This window comes from Orcinus orca, chromosome 3, assembly GCF_937001465.1.
Source record: "Orcinus orca chromosome 3, mOrcOrc1.1, whole genome shotgun sequence".
Lineage (NCBI taxonomy): Eukaryota > Metazoa > Chordata > Mammalia > Artiodactyla > Delphinidae > Orcinus > Orcinus orca.
The window spans coordinates 33,990,969-33,999,808 of record NC_064561.1 but is presented as its reverse complement, the minus strand read 5'-3'; positions in this window follow the sequence as shown (position 1 = coordinate 33,999,808).

Here is an 8,840-nt window from a genome sequence, read left to right as displayed (position 1 = left end):
GTATTTAAATCAAAATATTGGCAGGGCCACATTCCTCCTGGAGGTTCTAGAAGAAAATCTGTTTTTTTCTTCCTCCATCTTTCAGTGCTGACCACATTCCTTTGCTTGTGGCTACATCATTCCAATCTCCGAATCCATAGTCACATTGCCTTCTACTCTTCTGTCTCAAATTTATCTCTGCCTCTCCGTTATAAAGACGCACTAAGTGATTGCATTTAAGGCCCCCCTTGATATTCCAGAATAGTTTCCCCATCTTAATCCTTAACTTAATCACATCTTAAAGTTCCTTTTTGATACAAAAGATAACATTTACAGATATGAGGGATTAGGATGTGGATGTCTTTTGGGGGAGGACATTATTCAACCAACCAGTTTGTCATCTGGACCACAAAGATTCACAACCATCCATGTGCAAAATATCTTCATTCCATTCCAACATACTCAAAAGTCTCAACTCGGTAGAGCATTAACTCAAGTCTAAAATCTCAGCTAAATATTATGAGCTCAAAGGTTCCAAATGTCATTATCTAAATAATTTAACTTAGTATGAGTCAAAGTCTGGATATGGTTCATCCTGTGGCAAAATTTCCATCTATAGATTTGTGAAACCAGGAGACTAGTTATCTGCTTCCAAAATACAGTGGTGGGACAGGCATAGGATAACAGTTATATATATTCTTAATTCAAAATGGGGGAACATTGAAGGAAAAAAGGAGTCACTAGCCCCCCAAGCAATTTCAAAATCCAACCAGCCAGTTTCCATTAGATTTCAAGGCCAAGGAATAATCCTCTGTGGCTTAAGGCTCTGCCTTTTGGACCCATGACTCTGGCTTCTGTATAGATTTGCTCCGGTACCCGTGACTCTGGCCTCTAGACCCAAGGCTCTCCACTTGGAGTTATATACTTCCTTCATTTTATCTTTCGTCCCTTTCAGACCAGTCTGGCAGTGTTTCTACTGGTAAACATTTCTCAAATCTTATAGATCTTCTGTGTATGTCATGGAGATTCACACCATTAGATGAGAGAGCCCTCCACATATCTTTTTTGGAATAATCCCATCTTTATTCCTGGCTTCTGCTGAGACGGTTGAGTGGATCCATGAACCACATGCTTAATTTCCTTAAGAACGGTCTTTGTGAGAGAACACTCTGAATCTTTGAGGCACTAGCCAGTTGTGGTCCAGCCATATCCTTGGCTTTATGATCAGAGTTTATTTTACTAAAAGTAAATCTCGTAATTTTAGCATCTTTTGCAATCTGGATAGGCTGAGAATTTCTCAAATCATTAAATCCTGGTTCATTTTTGCTTTATAGTTCTTTCCTCAATTTTTCTGTTTCCTCTTGCATTTTACTATAAGCAATAAGAAGAAACCAGGCTGCACCTTGAACCACTTATCTTGGAAGTCTCCTCAGCTGAATACCCAAGTTCATCATTTACAAATTCTATAGGGCACATTTCTGCTATACCTTCTAATGCTATATAATAAGGATCAACTTCCCTCCAGTTTCCAATAGCGTGTTCTTTTTGTTCCTTCCGAGACCTCACTATAAGCGCCTTGAACATCCATAGTCCTACCAATAGTTCAGAGCAATCTAGGCTTTTTCTATCATGCACCTCAGAATTACTCCAGCTTCTCTGCCCATTAACCTAATCTCAAAGGCACTTTTATATTTGCAGGAATTTGTTATAGTAGTACCCCACTCTCAGTATCAAAATCTGTTTTAGCTTACTGTGGCTGATATAACAAATTAGCATAAATTCAATGACTCAAAACAACAGAAATTTATTGTAAAGTCCAGAAGTCAAATCGGCATCACTAGACTGAAATGCTGGTGTCAGCATGACCATACTTCCTCTGGAGGTTCTAGGAAGGTATCTGTTCCTTGCCTCTTTCAGCTTCTGGTGACTGCTGATATTCCTTGGTTGAAGTCACATTACTCCACTTTTCAAGAGCAATATTTTAAAATCCCTCTCTGTTCCATCTTCACATTGCCTTCTTTCAGCATGAGTACAATCTCCCTCTGCTCACCCCTCTACCCCTCATCCCCCAATGGGACACATATGGTCACATTTAAGGCCTGCCTGGATAATCCAGTATAATCTCCCCATCACAAGATTCTTAACCATGTCTACAGAGACCCTGTTTCCATATAAGGTAACGTTTACAAATTCTTGATTAGGGACTGACATGTTATTGGGAAAAAAATTTATAGTATCTGACTTAACATTCAAAATGGCTTAATAGCCTCTTTTTTCTTCTTAGTAATGAACATTTAATCTGCACCTATGCACTCCTCCAAACTGTTATCTTCCCTCTCTTAATAAATGACATCATCAAGTGCTTAAGCCAGAAATTTAGGAGTTATCATGAAGTTTCTCCTTTACCTGTTACATTTAATCTATTGGCAAGACTGCATGACTAGCACCAAGATACTTCTCTCCTTTTCCAGTGCTACCACCCTGGTCCAAGCTATTGCTATTTGTCTCCTGGACATTACCAGTAAGCTGTTAAACTGTCTCCCAGCCTCTACTCTTGCCTCCCAACAATCTACTCGCCGCATAGCAGCCAGAGTATGATATTTTGAAACTCCATCAGTTAATGCCTGTCCCCTGGTTAATACTCTTCACTGGTTTCCCATCATACTTATGATAAAACTCAAATATTCTACCTTTACTGAAAATGTCTCATATAATTTGCAATCTACTAGATTCATTTTTCTCCTTCAAATACGGATCCCATTCTTAACACACAATAAGGAAGCTAAAATGGCCATTTCTATTTTCAAAGGAAAAAAATTTTTTTAAATGGAAACCTTTTGTACTTTATATAATGTCACTTAATTCTGTAATTTTACCTTGCTTTATAAATAATATCATCAAGTACTTTTACAAGATATTTAGAAATATGTGTTTTCAATTACTTTTAGATGAATCTTATGTTTATTGCTTAGTCTGTGATGGATATTTTACTGGTATCAGGTTTGGACCTATCACTGGCTTATCATTTATCACTTGATGAAGGTGTCACTTAAAGTTTTCAGTGTTGCAGTAAAAATCAACAGTGATTTATCGAATAACTGCAGTGTGTCCAAATTTATACACAGAGCAATTTGGAAGAATACATATATTTCTCCCCGACTTGTAGAAGTGTCTCCTTTTTTCCCTCTTGTCATTTAGTGCCTCAAAATTTAAGTCAGATTATGAAGAAAAATTTATTATTCCACAGTAAAAATGTCAATTTACAAAATAACACACAAACCATATTTAGCTATTGATATTAGTAGCTAAAAAAATCACAAAATGTAAAAATTATACCTTTTGCTTGTCATATTTATGAGTGTTAATACATATTGTTAACAAAAGTATGAAAAATACAGTAACTCAGATACAGTGTACTTGTACATTGTATTTGGACAGCCATATTAGAAAGTTATTTGAAAAGAATCATCAGTGCTATCAAAATGTTCATACCTTTGAATATAGCTCTTCCCTTTAACTTAATAAAATAATCAGATATGTGCAATAACATTTAGGTATAAGGACATTTTTATATCATTATTTAAAAGAATGAAAATTCAAAAAATCTGCTAATCTAAAAACTTAGAAGATTGAATGTATAGTTTGTTACCTCCTTACGTTGAAATATTCATGGCTATTTAAAATCATAATTTAGAAAAACATTTTATGACATGAGCAAAATTTTTAGGATATATAATCAAAGCAGTTTAACCCACCGCATGTGACTTATGATACCAGTTTTATGAGATAAGCACACATAAAATTGTGCTTCTAGAAGTAAATGATATACACACATATAATGGAGGTATTTATGATGACTTTAATTTTTTTTTTTTTTTAAGTTTTATTCAAATATCATCATGCCCTTTTTTTTGTTTGTTTGTATTTTGGCGGTACACGGGCCTCTCACTGTTGTGGCCTCTCCCGTTGAGGAGCACAGGCTCAGCGGCCATGGCTCACGGGCCCAGCCGCTCCGCAGCACGTGGGATCTTCCCGGACTGGGGCACGAACCCACGTCCCCTGCATCGGCAGGCGGACTCTCAACCACTGCGCCACCAGGGAAGCCCTGACTTTAATTTTTTTCTTAATTTGTTTTTCAAAATTTTGTGATGACAATGAGCTGTTTTTGTAATATATTTGTTAAAGAGAAAACTAACAAAACCTAAACATAGATTTAGATTTAAAAACATAGTGTATTTATAAATAAATAATGAAAAGAAAAAAGAGGCCCTTGTAATATCAGAGCCCTAGAAACTTTCATGCAAAGGAAACAGTGCTCTTTCTCCTCCGCTATCAAGGGAAGGAAAAGTGGGTAACTAAAGGCTAAGGTGAAAAGACCCTATGAGAGTTGATGATCTCTTACTTGTTAGCCCAATCCATGTCGCAGAATCAGTATTCTTAAAGTTCCATAAAATTACATGCGCACATAGACACGTATTCTATGTAGTCAGCTGTTACCTATGTTAACAGAATAGAACAAAAGCAAAGTAAAACACATTTAAATTAGACTAAAAAATATTGTAGATAGAGCCTTTCATCAAGGGATACTTTGAAGTATGTACGTGGGGAAGAAAGATGTTAAAGATAACTCCTTAATTTTGAGAGTGCTGATAGTGTCCTACTTAGTATTCATTCTGAAGGGGGGCTGCTGGGGGAAATCAACCAATTTATGTGTTTAGGGAAATACTAACATTGTGTTTATGAGTGCCTCTTTTGTACCATAAAAATCTATGAATATTATATTTTAATAATTTAATATGTATTAGGCTCATTAAAATAAACTAATTTTTAAAATGATAATCCATTCGTGTTAAAGGAATCAGGGAAAAAGTATGATTGACTCCAGACCCCTAGCACTTTCTTACCATCCTTTCTATAACTATAACATCTTCACTCTTAGAAAGGAACTTGTACATTTGTTGTATCATGTAAGTAAGTAATCCAAAAAATTGTTTTATCTTTCTCTCTATGCGCTCAATCAATCATATTCAATTTCTTTCTTCACTGTTTCTCTTAAAGCTGGAAGTATTGTTACCACCAGCTACATAGGACCATCAATTAACACAATGTCAGTTATATGCTTTCTAGCTCCCTCTGGTATTTTCAGGGAAGTTGTCTCTGAAAAGAGATCACATCAGATCCAAGAAAATGGGAAGAAGTTGCCACTGACTCAAAATTTGTTTAAATGTAGGGTGCTATACAGTGTGTATAGGTATTAAATATCCTAATTGCATATTAGTTTAACATATAGCATTTGTTTCATCATAACAGCAACTGAAAAACCAAAAACTCAATCAAAATAATAATGAACACATACACATACTCACATGTATGTTGTCAGCTTGCTTTAATATGAGTAAGAGACTCTAGATCAAGGTACTACTTAGGTCTATAGTAAGCAATTGCAAAGGACTGTGGAATTTAGGTTAGACTATATCTTTGAAGTCCTGCCTCAGCTTTTCTAACATTCTGTCCCTCTAGCATTTCTTTGTTCTCCGAAGCTAATGAATCAATTGCAGAGCTGTCCCATAGGTCTTCCACATTCTTATGTCCCTTCATATCAATTATACTTCCATTCTGATAAATGGTACTTAGCAAAGTAGTCCCCTTCATTCAGTGGAGCTTATAGCTCTGAAAAAACGGGGAAAACTTTCTGTATCTTTTATGTCTAGAATTAAGCAAAGTGCCTGGCACATAATAGGTTGTAGTAAATCACAATGAATATTAAAAAAATGAATCATGAAGATATTGATATTTTGAAAATGTTATAGAAAATCAAAATTGTGGAATTTTAACAATGATGTCTCAAACAGTGCTGGCCATTTACTTTTGAGAGTTATTTACAGGTTTAATGTAAGGTCTTTGTTAAGCTTTTCTTAAAAGAAGATATGAATAGGCTAATATAATATGAAGATTTAAAATACTTCTAGAAATTACAAGATAAATTTAAACTTCACCAAAAGCAGATGGAATGAAAGAAACTGATTAAGTGAACTCTGCTTCAGTTTACATCCTGCAAAAAGACAGCAGATTGACAAAAATGCCAGTTTTTATTTATGTAAAAATATATTAATTGCAAAAGAAAGAACTAGTGTTTTGACCTACATGTAAGCTAAGTGTTTAAAAAAATAAAAAGCACAAATGCATGTCTCATTGCAGTTTTAGCTCAAGAACAGAATGGATTGGATAGCAAGAGAGAATGTGTAGGCATGAGTGTGGTGATAGGTCTTATGTGTCAGTGTATGCATATATGTACTCCTAGTGTTGGGAATGTATCAGGATAAAATTTTGAACTTAATTCTAAGATAAAAATAAGTATTTAATACAATGAATGTAATTATTTTAGTTACCTTTGTCTTGTGAATACATTTGGGAGAGTAGATAAATGTCTGCTTGCACTTATGCTTAAACAATTAGAGAACCTACCCCATTCCTAGGTAATACGGTGTTTTTGCTTATTTGGTGAGCATGTGGCCTCCTTTCCTAGAATACGACCCAAACAAACAGGTTCTTATGCAATCTGTTGCAGGCTCTTTAATATAAATAGATTAAAAAAAATGTCTATCCTACCAATGTTGGTAAATTGTGTAGCTACTTTTCTACTCTGCTTTCATTGGAGCATAATTTGGGGGGCTACTTATGTGGACAACTATAAAGCTACACAGATGTGAAAATTTCTCTCAGTCGTTAACTGTAAAATATAAGCTGCAATTAATGTCTATCATCAAATTAGGAGATAATGTTAGTTTTCACACTTCAGTTCTCAGTTTAATGCTTTAACTAACCTTATTAGGGGCTCTTAGCACATCAAAAAAGGGATCAGCCAAACAAATGATTAGCTCTCTGGTCAATTTGCTAGACTCCAATGGTAGTTTACTTTGTTAGCAATGTGTTTCTAATAAATGTAATTGTCACTTATTTAATGAAGCTGATTTTAGTATAAACACAAAGCATGAATGTAGGTCACGTATTATAATTTGCTACCATGTATTCTCTATACACACAAGTACTCACAAATGTATATATAAAATACATGTTATTTTCAATTGCATAAAAACTGTAAAAAGCATCAATTTATAAATCAAACTAGATTGCCAAATTCCATATTTTGGCCTCCAAAATTGCTAAATTCCATACTTTGGTTTCTAAACCCTCTTTTTGACAAACTTTTATCTACATAGCAAAAGGAAATAAAGTATATGTCCTCTTTTTAAAAAAAATCCTGTAAAAGCTTACTTTCTGGATTCTCTTTTGGCTTTTAAGAAAACATAAAGGGGAAGGTTTAAATGTTTAGAGGCTTACAAATGCCTAGAGAGGTTACTGAATGAATACAATTAATTTTTACTTTTCCTAATTGGTGTGTGCCACATTTAACCAGCAGAAATTCCATCTTCCTACACAGAAGAGAAGGCTCCTTTATCTCACAAGTTGGGTTTTATTTAAGCCAGTAAATTGTACATAATATTGTACAATGAATTTCCTTTCTGATTAGTCTATTCTAATCGGTTTGATAGGGGAACTAACTCATTTAACACTTCAGGCAGATGCTTAGAATGTCTTTAGGGAATTGACCACTTCATTGCAGTTAAAAAGTATATTATTTGGAGGCGTAAATGGATACCAGATTTCCTTTTATCTTTTGGACCTTGGTACTAAGTTGTAGTAGGCCACACTCCCACTGTTAGCCTTAATAGGATTAGTTTGGATATTATCAGAGGAACGATCAACACCTGCTGATATGATCACAGATGGTATCAAAGAGTAAGAGGAACTCAGTTGTACAGGGACACTCATCTCAGGCTTTTACATTGGGAGTGCCAGTACAAAAATGGCTACAAGATTCAAGGATAATATTCCATGTAACTATTAGTGGTACAGTATCAAAACTGGTATGAAATTAACAGTCTTTCTCTAGCTTGCTTAATTCTGAGGAATGGGAGCCTATTTGACAGTCTGCTAATACTAGCTCTTTGACTCTGGGTACGTTATTTAATTTCTTTGAGCCTATGTGTCTTTAGCTGCAAAACTGAGACCAAAAATAACACCCAGCTCCTGGGATTTGGTGAGGATTAAATGAGGTAATCCAGGTGAAGAGCATAACCCTGTTCCTTACATATAAATGTGAATCCTTATTGGACTGATTTTTATAATGTCTTTAGTGATTTTATGGATTCTTCAGGGGTGCTTTAATAAATATGAACTTAATAAAAAATACCTTGTGTTTTTGAGGGATACTATTAGCCCAATTTCTAAAGAAGATTTATGATATTAATTATGAAGTGATAGTAAATTTTATTATAGGCCTTTTCAACTTTGGAAAGTTTGTTTTTCTTCTATTAGTGTAATGTACTTCATTAACAGATTAGACATGTTGGAATAATTTAATAGTAAATTATGGTTTTTAATATACTGCCATTTCAGTTTATAAACTGTCTGGTTTGTGTTTTAGCGCAGGGGTCCCCAATGGTCCACAGCCTGTTAGGAACCGGGCCGCACAGCAAGAGGTGAGCAGCAGACGAGTGAGCGAAGCTTCATCTGCTGCTCCCCATTGCTTGCATTACTGCCCGAACTGTCCTCGCCTCTCCTCCCCACCCCCCAGTCGGTGGAAAAATTGTCTTCCACAAAACCCGTCCCTGGTGCCAGAAAGGTTGGGGACTGCTGTTTTAGTGTCCTACTAGCCTTACTGAATGAATTGAGAATATTTGGGGCTTTCCTATTAGTTAAATAGCTAATAAGTTATCTATTCCTTCACATTTATAGAATTTTACGCTTGTGTTTATGAACAATGGGCAGGGAATAGAAGGGAGAAAATGCTTGACTTC